Here is a 12,137-nt window from a genome sequence, read left to right on the forward strand (position 1 = left end):
TAAACAGCAGCTTGACAAAAAACAATAAAATCTTAACTCAAGTTTCACTTACTAGCTTTTTCCAAAGCTTTCAACCACATCTTACAATCTTCAATTCAATTAAGTTCAACTTTATTTATACAGCGACAAATCATAACAGAAGTCATCTCAGGGCACCTTGTTGTGCAAGCTGCATATCAGGCCACAACTGGCTTCCAATAGTTGTGATGTTACACAATCCTGCTGGTACGTACACGTGTTAAAACTCAAACTTTACCTCTTCAGCAGATGCGCGTGAAAACAGCCTTCTAGTGTCAAACTCTTCACGTTCTTCATTCTGCACAGTGAAGTTTAAACACCCAGGTGAAGCAAAACACACATTTGAGTGGAGGGCGACTTTAAAATGTGATGATTACGCTTTCACCTTCATCCATGCTAGTATGACGGTGTGCCAAGTACGCAAGTTTATCATATTTGCATTATAATAAAAGGTTGTGTGTAATATCCTCAAAAAAAATCAGTAATCTTATTTGCCACTGGAGGTTTTGTGTTGAATCCAAAATGACTCTACAGCATGTGCAGCCAATGGGCTTGTGCCTGCTTGTCTGAGTGGATGTTATCAACATCAAACATTCCACTATCGCTGTAGTAAACTCTGATATAAGATAAAGGCAGAGGCACTGGTAGGGTTTAGGTCTCTTTAATGGATTTTGACAGTTATTTTATTTGTGTGAAAATGTTTGTTTCTATGTTTTTTCAATCAGTGTCCACTATCTGACACACCAGCAGGCTTCAGCTTTCTGCAGACATTGTTCTTGTGTGTGTGTGTGTGTGAGCGTGCAAACATGTCAGGTGTGGTTCTGCACTGAAGCCTGTGATTTGTGTGCGAGTGTTTCCCAGAGAGAAAGTGTAATGGGTTTGTAGTGACATAGATGCTGATGTGAGCTAATGAGCAACTGGCTGCAATGCGTGGAAGAAGACCAGACTTGTACTCTGTTATACTGTAAATTACCAATCTGAGGTGTTCTTTGCGTTCCAGTAATAACTGCGAGTAGATTTATGGTCTCTGCACTTCCCCTGCCACATGCAGGCCTACTTCTACTTCAGTATTTGATCCCGCACATCCCATTTCCCAAAATGCCTTCTGATAAACCCCACAGCTCAGGTGTGAACTTGTTGCATCGAGTTGTGGGTTACGCACATAGATTGTGAAATCCATAGCAATAAAAATAGACAGGGCAATAACAAAAACATCCCACTTACTCAATACAAACACGGTGGCAGCTCTCTCAGAGTAAAAATCATTCAAGGGCGCAGCGGTTAGCACTGTCCACGGGAGGAAGGAGGTCGGGTCCTGGAGCAAGACACTGAACCCTAAGTTGCTCCCGATGGAGGGTGAATGGGTGAATGAGACCTGATCTGTAAAGCGCTTTGGGAAGCGTTCAGGTTGAAATGAAGTGAAGTCCATTTACCATTAACGTGTGCTCCCAATGAGGCGATTTTCAGATTTGCAGGTTTCTAAGTTCATAAAAGACACAAATGAAAGTAAAAGTCCCACAAATGTGTCTTTCTGCTGTTTTCTCTATCTCTGCAGGATCTCTGGTTGCCATCTAGGAATGTCAACACCACCACAGCCACCTGATAAGATCAGTGTTTCATGTAAATGATGCCAAGAAAAGGACACGCTTCTGCAATCCTGTAATCTGTTTCTTCCACATCTTCTATCTGTTTTTCTTTTCCTACACTTCTCTCATATCTCCTTTGTTCCTGTCATCACTTCACCTCTTCTCCTCCCCTCCCTCCTTTGCCTCCATCCCACAGTAGCTTCACACATCAGTTTAGACAGACTTGAGTGTCCAAACATTTAAGCACGTAAATAATAGAAAAGCCTGTATTCAACTGCATCCCATGCAAACTATCAATGCTACTCTCTGCATATTAATGATACTCTTGATGATGGCCAGCCAGGAGGAGATGAGTCTGAATTCATACTTATCTGCCAAGGCTGTGTAGATGAATCCCCATGGCAACAACCAAAATGTGGCATGATTTTCTCCATGACAACCCCATGAACGGTTTGAATTCTGTCGGGTGAACCAATCAGGGCTTTGGAAAAGAAGTTTGGCATGACCACCATCATGTCACGACCGGTAGAGCTACTGGTTTCTCTCTGTCTGTGTCTCAATCTGCCTTTCTTACCCACAAACATTCAGAGAGTTTGACCCACTGTCTTACTGAGTGATGTTAATTCTCAAATTCAATTACTTCCTGCAGGCGCTTCACAGTTCACATGGGCCCTGAAGTTGCTTACGAGACTGGCGACTTGTATCTACAACCCAAAACTAATCAATTTTGTGATTCTACAGAAAATGGTAGAGGGTAGAGTACAGTAGAGTTTGCAGCGATAAGGACTCCATTCAGCATTCAAATTTGGGAGAAAGTCTGGGACAAAAACACTTTTCAAACTGGGAAAACTGTCCCTTTTAACTGACCAATCAGATGGGTCTGTTTCTGCAACACCCCATATGAACAAAAGTTAAGTGTCAGATGAAAAGGTTAACCAACACTCGTAAAGTTAAAGAGGCTCATTTACACGGAAGAGAAGGAATCCCTCACACACACACACACACACACACACACACACACACACACACACACACACGACTATTGAGAAAGAGCAGACACACCAACACCAGTCACAAAGAGACGGACTTTCCAACCTCCCCTCGATTTACAATCCGTCTTTGTCTCGAGGACCAGCGCGCTCACACAATGCTAATGGCAGCTAAAAGGACGCGGCTCCATGCCTAAAATGGTCTCATCGCCAACCGCAGTGAGCCGCACGGTGACAGGAGCAGAGCTGAAAGGTTGGATCCTGACTCACTTTCTACTACCAAGCTGCGTTCCCTGCCCCCACTTCAATTTGTACACACGTCCAGTATTTCATCACGAAGTCATCGAGCCTCTTCTGCAACTACTAGAAAAACACACGATGCTGAAACTGTAACGTCCGTTTATCCAACAGCTTTGATGATTTCAGTGTTTTTAGTTCCAGATAGAGGGCCGTGGGTCTGCTCAACTGATGTTTAATTTGGCACTTTCATATCATAAGTCAAACAGGGGAAGTTGTGTAATGCTTCCACCCATGTGGCTTCATCTTTTAAAAAGGTAGGCAGACTGCTGGTGGGGTTTTATGTCAGATATCAACCTTATTTCCCTGATGAGAAGACGTCATGTAAAAACAGCACATAACACTATAAAATATAAAGCATAATAACTGAACCAACCAAACTGAGCCTAATGAAACATCTATTGCGATTAGAGTGCGACTTTTAGGGTAAAACATTTGTGAACAATTAACTTTACTGTCAAAGATGTACCACTAAATACATAATAGCAAATATCATTAACATTTATATTATTTTAAATAATAACCACAAATAAAGAACTATTAAACTTCAATAGGGAAAAATTGTCAGATATAAATAAAGAAATTCCCAATAAAACATACTTTTGCAGTTCAGTTCGCTCTACAATTTTCTTTTTTCTTTTTTTGGTAGCCGCTAATATCGCCCTGCTGGTGAGTTCTAATTATGATGGCAACAAATAGCAAATCTGCATGTCTTTGCTTCCAAATATAACTGAAAATGTGCACAGTAAAGGTGGGAAAATGGCAAAAAGAAACCAACACAAAAACAGTGGAATTAAAATGTTTGGCTCCCTCAAAATAACATCTGAATCTGAATCTCACCTCAACTAACAAGTGGCTGTGATAGTGGTTCAAACAACACACACACATATAAACAAAACAATGGAAGTTACATAATGTAGTTTTCTCCAGCTGCAATGATGACTCAGAGAAAAACAGGTGTGTCAGTGTTAAATGCAGGACTAGGGATGACATTACTGAATATCTTCACATACTGTAACAGCCAGGTGCCACGAGGACGCAGCTGAGACATTCAGGATGCAAACTGTGGTTAACCATAACCTCTTTGTTCAAAGACAGAAAGAAATCTGGAACAACAACGCCGCCGAAAAATAGGAGGAGAAAGAGAGAGATGGAGGTTCAGGACAAGGAAGAGGAATGAGATCCAGAGGAGCAGGTCTACATGCAAATCTGGCCTCAGGCAGCAAGTGAGCCTCAGATTTTAATGGAGTCGCTGCGATCAGTGACTCCACTGTCATTTCTGTAACTTCTCAAAACCCGACGATCCGACATTCGCTCTCACTTCCCACCGTGACTGGCCAGCGGTGCAGAGGCGAGACAGTGAGCTGGGTTTGAACTGGAGCTCCATTAAAAGATTATTCGATTGTAAAATTAGTCAAATATTCTGATAATCAATAAATCACTTCAGTCATTTTTCAAGCAAAAATGTAAAACGTTTGCTGGTTCCAGCTTCTTAAATGTGCGGATTTGCTGCTTTCTTTTTGTCGTTTATGAGAGTAAATGAAGAGTCTGTGGGTTTTGGACTGTTGGTTGGACTCTTTTGACATTTTATGGACTAAACGATTCAGCGAATAATCATCGTCGATAATCGGCATGGTAAGGTTAATGATCGATAACGAAAATAATCGTTAGCTGCAGCCCTAGTTTGAACTTCTTTCTCAAGCTCTCTTTTTCCATTTGTTATGTAACTATTTGTGGCAGTCTTTGTGAACGCCTTCCAAGAGAGACTGTCTCAAATTTAAATGACAGCCAACTTCGTCTCTGATTGTCATCGTCAGCAGAGGCTCCAGTCTGCAGTGTAGCTTCAGAATTATACAGAATTACATCGAAAAAGTGCCCGTTTTTACCAGTAATTTCCAACCATAATATTTGTGGCGAGGGACAGTTACGTCACACCTCACATTGCAATCAGACGAACTCATTCATGGGAACGTTGACCCATCAGACCCTCGTTCAGACCGGGGAAGAGGGTCAGCTGACACACGTTGACCCATTCATATAGATACAACTGAATACACACCCCTACACTGTATAACACCCTGGTGTCAGTCGGTGCTATCACCCTGAATGTAGTGTTTGAGTGTCCTATTCTCTGTCATTACTGCTTACACACTGGTGCTCATTCATTCATTGATCCATCCATTCTTTCAATGTGCAGATGTTCACACAGAAACAGATCTTTCGTCAGTCACAGTGCTGCTGACCCACAGCGTCACTCCCATCTAATATAAAAAGCATTATAAAACAAGAATCCTCCAGAACTGAAAATCAATGCTTTGAAAATCATCTCAAATGCAAAGTTTAATTCCTGAAATGTTGCCGCAAACATTTTATATGAACTGAAAACAAAAAGACTGTCCTGTGTGTTTCTGAAAATTGTCAACATTAGTTAAATTAATGGACCAAAACATGTAAAAATCATCGGCATGTTCCTTTAAACCTTTCGCAATTCAGGCAGAGTTTCACTTTTTATTATCGGATGACCAACCTGGAGCTTTGCCAATACTAACAAGATCATTGTTTCCATATCTTCTTGTCCTTTTGACCCTTGGTATCATAAATTCAAAATGAGAGCTGAGATGTTAGACATACCTCGGGGTAGGCATATCTGTTTTATGCTCACACTAGGCCATCTGTCTTTAGTTATGAATGAGTTATATGATGAGTTTATTTGCAGCATTACACGTACAACCTGTACTTTCAGAGATTTGAGAATGTGCCTTTTTGAATTAACAAACCAAAACTGTTTTGTTAATAAATAAGTGCAAATACATCACTTATTTTGTCAATGTTTAACAGCGAAAGTCTGGCTTTTATACAGCCAACGAATGAAATAAACCAGTTAATGATTACTGGTTATCTGCACTTTGATAAATTCAAACTTCCTATAAACTCATATCCACATTGTTTTTGGTGCCTGTAGAATAAAAGCATTAATTGTGATGGTGGCTGTTAGGGACTACGTTCTCAAATTTGCTATTTTTATGTAATTATTGATCTAGTCGTCACTAATAATGTTAAAACAAAACATGCAAGGATTGTTAGAGCCTCTTGGTTTCCCATGTCCTGTCAAGCATCAGTGCAGAACATTGAGACCAATGTTCCCTCCTGTCATCTAGCCGGACAAACAAGTGTGTGAGTGTGTGTTTTCTGCTGCTGAACTTGTTGAAGAGACAACACTTTTGGAACTGCAGACCTGAATCCTGCAAGAATCTGTGTCATTGGAAAAACGGAAATTTCGTAAAACTTTGACTGAGACTAAAATAAAAAAAACGTTGCCTCTGAATATAATTCAGGCAGCGATTACATTTGTCACAACATTGCAACGGGGAAACCGAGACAGGGTTCCTTAAAATACATATTGCATGAGCCCAAACGTGCAATTTCCCGCTAAGACTTCATATACCGGCGTCTTTCCTTCTGTGAGTCTTTGTCAATGGCTACCATTCAGTTGTCACAGGCTCTGGTCTGTCTCACCATGATCTACTGTGTGTCTGGCTCAGCTAGCCACAGACCAGCACACACACACACACACACACACACACACACACACACACACACACACACACACACAGAGTCGTGTCACTTCAGAGGACATCACATTGACTTACATTAATTTCCTGGAGACTCATCCGAACCATAACCATAACCACTTCTTGCCTAACACGAACACTAACCTTACACCAAGCCTCACCCTCAAACTTAATGATTTATTATGGGGACAAAACACACACACACACACACACACTTAAAAAACTAAACTCAAAACACACATGCTAACAGACATTTACACGTTCACACTGAAGTGGAAATACATGCTAACGCTACCAACCCAACATGAAACCATTGCTCCAACGCCATGTTTGTTTGTGTTTAATTATAAATGCAGTCTGGTCTGATATCAACAACAAGTCATCTTCCCCACAAACAAACACTAACGCAGTGACTTGACATTACCTCACCACAACTGAGGTCATGTTTACTCACTACAATACCGTGCACTGACTAAACGCCAGTGTGAGTGAATCAGTAAGCGCCCCCCCCACACACACACACCCTCCTCCCCCATGCAGCATGCTGAGTCAGCTGAACTAGACTTTTCCCATTACAATGAGGGACTATGAAAAGGCTCACGCAGTATAAATTACTACAAAAACTAGAATGATTAAGCAGACCAGGCTAACCTTTTGTGTTCTCGTGACCTTTCGTAGTTGTTATTAATCATTACATTACAAAATTCACTATGTGCACACGTCAGTGCATTGCCAAGCTTACATGTAGCTGGAGCCTGCAGTTGAGATGCACCGATATGAATAGAAGGACGGAAAATAGCAAATAATGTTTTATATATATTATATATATAGAAGCAATAAATCCTCATATGTTCAACATTGTTGTAGATTAATTTTGTGTTTCAGCTCAGCCGGATCAGACCTTGGCACGAGTTCCAGCATGAGTCATGTTTGTTTATTATAAATCCAACACTTCCTGTTATTACTGATTGAAGCTTTTTAAGTCTCAGCTCAGGTGTCTGTCACGTCTCTCTCGGCCCGGCTAAGCTAGCTGTTAGTTAGACCCAACAGCCACAGAGCTTACTTCCTCGTGGCATTTAGTTCACCATTACACGCCGTTTTGTTCAATAAAGACTTACTGAAGAGGGAAAATAAAGCTTGACGAGTTAACGAGCCTCAGTTTTTACTCTGACAGAGCAAAGCAGCTAATAAGCTACATTAGCTTCCTCAAAAAGGTCAGCACTGTCAAAACGGCTTTCTACTGGTCAGCGGCGGAAATTCATTCTACTACGCGGAATATTTGTGCAGATTCTTTGTATTTATACAACATTTCTGTTTGCAAAGTCAAAGCACGTTGTTGTTTTGAACCGGCGGGAGGCAGCTCTGCACTTCCTGCAGCTAGTCTGCCAGGAATTCGAGGAAGAAGAAACCAAATCACCCAAGATGTTTGACGAACTCTTAACATATATCGCACGAATGAGTACGTACTTCCTGTTACGCAGAGGACGCCAGTTGAGTCAATGGTCCTTCAATGCGGACCAGGACACATTAGCACACGCGCTGCTAGAAATGCGGCCTAGACCACCTCTGAATGTGGTCTGAGCGAGCGGATCTCAATCCTTCCTCTACACATCTTGGGTGCATTCACGCCTGCAGTTAGAGCTGAGCCTCCGTGTTGTCTGTTTGCTTTTGACCAGGACAAAAAAAAAATAAAAAGGTGGGAGTCTCACTGTGTTTGCTCTGCCACAATAAACCTCCTGCGCAGTGCCTTGACAACAGGCAGTTATTACTACCTCCACTGAAGCCAGTACAACCTGTGGTCAACCATTAATGGACAGATGGGAGGAACCACAGACGGAGAGGCGCACAAACAGGCTGAGATACAGACAGTCATCAGTATAAAACACTCTCAATAAACTGCAACTTCTATGAAATTCTTTTACTTGTTGACAGCCCCTCCATCCCGGCAAGAGGTCATAGTTTGACCTTTAGTTTCATTTCACCACTTCCACTCAGCTCCGAGAAGATTCCCCTCATGACGTCTTTACCCAGAATGTTTTGAGAATTCATTACACCGGACAAATGACAAAACAAGAAAACGGTGAAACTAATAAACCTCGGAAATGAATCTCTTACTTGCTGCTCATGTTCAAATGTGAAATTGGCGACAATCTTCAGAGATTGCGGATATTAGTCCTGTGCCTGTCAGTCCATCAAGATCTTGTATTCTAACTGCCAAAGTGGTGCATAAACATCAGTATATTGTTTATGCTTTATGGCACCAGTACACAGTGTGGAATTAAAGCAGTGCCACTGGTTTGTAAGAGCAAAACCAGATTTTTATCGAGTTTTTCTGGGTAATTTGGTACCAACATGGGATTCTGTGCATGTTACAGATCCAGGTGAAGCCAGATATGTCCAGTGTCATTTCACGGACTCTTATCAACAAGTGAAAGTAAAAACTCTATGATCTAATATGAATATGAACACTCAAAAGACTTTTAGGCTATTTGCATACCAAAGTTAATGAGCCATAAAGACACACATATATATATTATATTTGTAATTTTGACTATGTCTCCCCTCAGAGGAAAATCAAACTTTAAGCCAAACAGTCAGGAACTTGGAGGAGACAAACGTTTGTGTTTCACCACCACAACCAACTAAAAGAAGTCAACCCGGCACATTAATCCAGTGACTCTGAGCTGGAAACGTTGTTGTTTTCGACAGCAGGACGAGTGAAACTCCGCTTACCTGCTCGTCGCAGTCACCTGTGGCGGAAGAAGCCATGTTGAAGAAGTGTGCAGTCCGGCTCTCAGGTAAGTTTGATCACAGGAGTTCAACGAGACAAATCCTCGCACCGACCGTAGAGACGCCGCTCTGTAAACGCGGGTGACATTTGCGGTTCAGCTTCGCTCGCTGACGAACTGGAGGACTTGTTCCGTTTAGGGGTCCCGGAGCAGCCCGGGGAGAGCGGAGGGGGCGTCGGTGTGTCCCGGTGGAAACTCCAGGTGAAGCGGAGCAGAAACCAGCTGCAGCCCGGAGAGACTCTCTGGGAAAACGAGCCAACACAAGGTGGCGCCATTACCCGCTTCTTCATTTAAATATACTCCAACAAATCACAGCCTGCGATGTAACGAAGTACATCTACTCAAGTACTGTAGCCTACTTACACTTTATGCAACTTCATACTTCTACTTCACAGTTCAGAGGCAAATACTGCACTTTGTACTCCGTTATATTTGTCTTAAGGTAGTTTTCAGATTACAGTTTTTCTGGCCACTCAAAACCATGTATCTCCAAATTTTGTGATTTTGAATTTGGGTTTTTCTGATAAAGTGAAGGATTAAATGTTCCTCTCCTACGTCTTAAACTAAATAATAAACTAAATAATCCGTACCAAACATATTTTGATCTTATAAATTATAATGGATGGCTGTAGATCAAACTACCCAACAATATATGAAGTAGTTAAAATGAGCACAACCTTAAACATCTACAGCTGTAAAATACAACATACACATTAATGCAGCAGTAATATTAAACATCATATATAATAAAACACTGACGGGGACCATTTTACTGCACAATGTGTACTTTTACCTTTGATACTTTAAGTAAAATTTCCTGGTAAGGTAAGTTTTTGAATGCAGGACTATTACTTATAGTGGAGTATTTTCAGTGTGGTATTAATACTTTTACTTAAGTAAAGTATCTGTATACTTCATATGAACTGGCCAGATGTTTCTCTTTCATTTAGATAAATCTGTTTCCAAACACATATAAGTTATGTATAAGTCATGTTTAACCCTTTAATGGCCTACAAGAGGTTACATTTTCTTTACGGTTTTGATTTACATTTTATAATAATTTTTATTTATTTTAAGATTATTTTATTTTTTCTTTTCTTGGCAATACTTGCATGCAGTTTTGATCTGTTTTTAGTTTGTATCTGTTTGTTGATGTGTTCTTAGTTGTATTTGTTTATATTCAATTATCATTATTATTGTCAATATTATTATTATGTGTTTAATTGTATTTTTTAAACACCAGAAGCAGAGATACAAGAGCTGCACGACACATGATGTATACGTTGTTTTTTCAACCAAGAATCAAAGTTCTTGATTTGGAAATGCTTTATTTTAATTCCAAATAATTTCCCAGAACGATTCCTGGACAGAGCTGTGTAATTTTGTGATTTTTGTGTGCAGAGATTTGAGTTTAGTTAGTCGTGTCATATTTGTCAAAGTGACTATAAGTAAATGTTTATTCATTATTAATTTATTATTGGAAACTTTATTCATCATATAAGTTGAATTGCATGTTCAGCTGACCTGAAAGGCTAAAACATCCCTGTATCCACAAACCAGTGGTCTAAAGGTTCCTACAAAGAATCATACAGCTTGTGTGTGACATGTAGACGAAATGTTTCTCTTAAACTGAATCAGGATCTATTTCGATTATATTTTTACTTGCAGAACACAGAGCATAAAAACTTTAACTATACCTAAACTCTTGGTCACAGTTCTTGAAATACCTGCAATGTTTGTGTTGCACCACATGAGGGCGATGTTGACAAACAAAAAGCAGAAACGTTTTGCTCTAGTTGAACTTAAGGAAATACACTCAGTGGCCACTTTATTAGGTACACCAGTACAGTCTTACTAACGCAATCCAACTGTTCTGCATTAAAATCTACTTTCATGATGTTTATTATGTTCAGGGTTTTTTGACACTGTCAGATGTGTTCATTTAATTATGTTTTAGTACAGAGGTCATAGTGATGGTGTTCTACTGGACTGCATTATATTTAGGTGTTTCTTCCCTCCTTATGTGTAAATAGGAAGGACAAAAAAACAAAAAAAAACAATGCTCAATGTAATGCAGTCGGAGTTTTAACAAAAACTGGCCACGATGAGCTTTGCAGAGGTGGAATATGTGGCAGAGCTGTTGCACTGGATTGCATTAGATTGTGCAGGTGTACCTAATAAAGTGTAAAAGGTGTAAATAATAAAGTAGGATTCAGTGTTTTGGAGCTCTCATTCTCATCTATTGAAGCCTGAACGACAGACGTTTCCCGTTTCGGTGCGATCTCCAGGTCAGAGTTCACCTCTGTTTAACTTTGAGCAGATGTGTTCATGTGGCCAATAAAAACACTGATGTGTTTGGAAATGGAGAAATGAGTCATCACCAGTTGTTGTACATTATCACACTACAAACTGTAGCGTCGCGCTCACACACTGTTTATATAGTTTGTGATCCCTCTGATCAATATTCATTGCTCACGTCAGAAACTGATCGGACACGTAATGTGACTGAACCCTAAAGGTCATGATAGCTCAGCCTCTCTGCGTCCCCCAACTTAACACTTAAGTGCAATGATTATAAAATCAACAGTCGAGCATTTGAAGTGCATTTCAATACATGCACAAAGGGCATTCAAGGCTTTTGTGAAGCAGCCCTGATGCACCCAACTCTTCAACTGGGACTGCAAAAAAAATAAATAAAAAATGATGATTCACTCAGGTTGTAGCCAAGGAGTCGGTCCAGCTAAGCCCCCAGGCTGCACTGCGAGATTTATTTTGCAGGAAGATGAGTTTAACAGAATCTCATTGTCTCAGGTCTCTAAAGCCAAAAACACATAGCAGAACTGTGTTTACCGCCGTTGTTGTGGATGTTTAGAGAGGCTACTGCAC

The sequence above is a fragment of the Enoplosus armatus genome, chromosome 20 (genome assembly GCF_043641665.1).
Source record: "Enoplosus armatus isolate fEnoArm2 chromosome 20, fEnoArm2.hap1, whole genome shotgun sequence".
NCBI lineage: Eukaryota > Metazoa > Chordata > Actinopteri > Centrarchiformes > Enoplosidae > Enoplosus > Enoplosus armatus.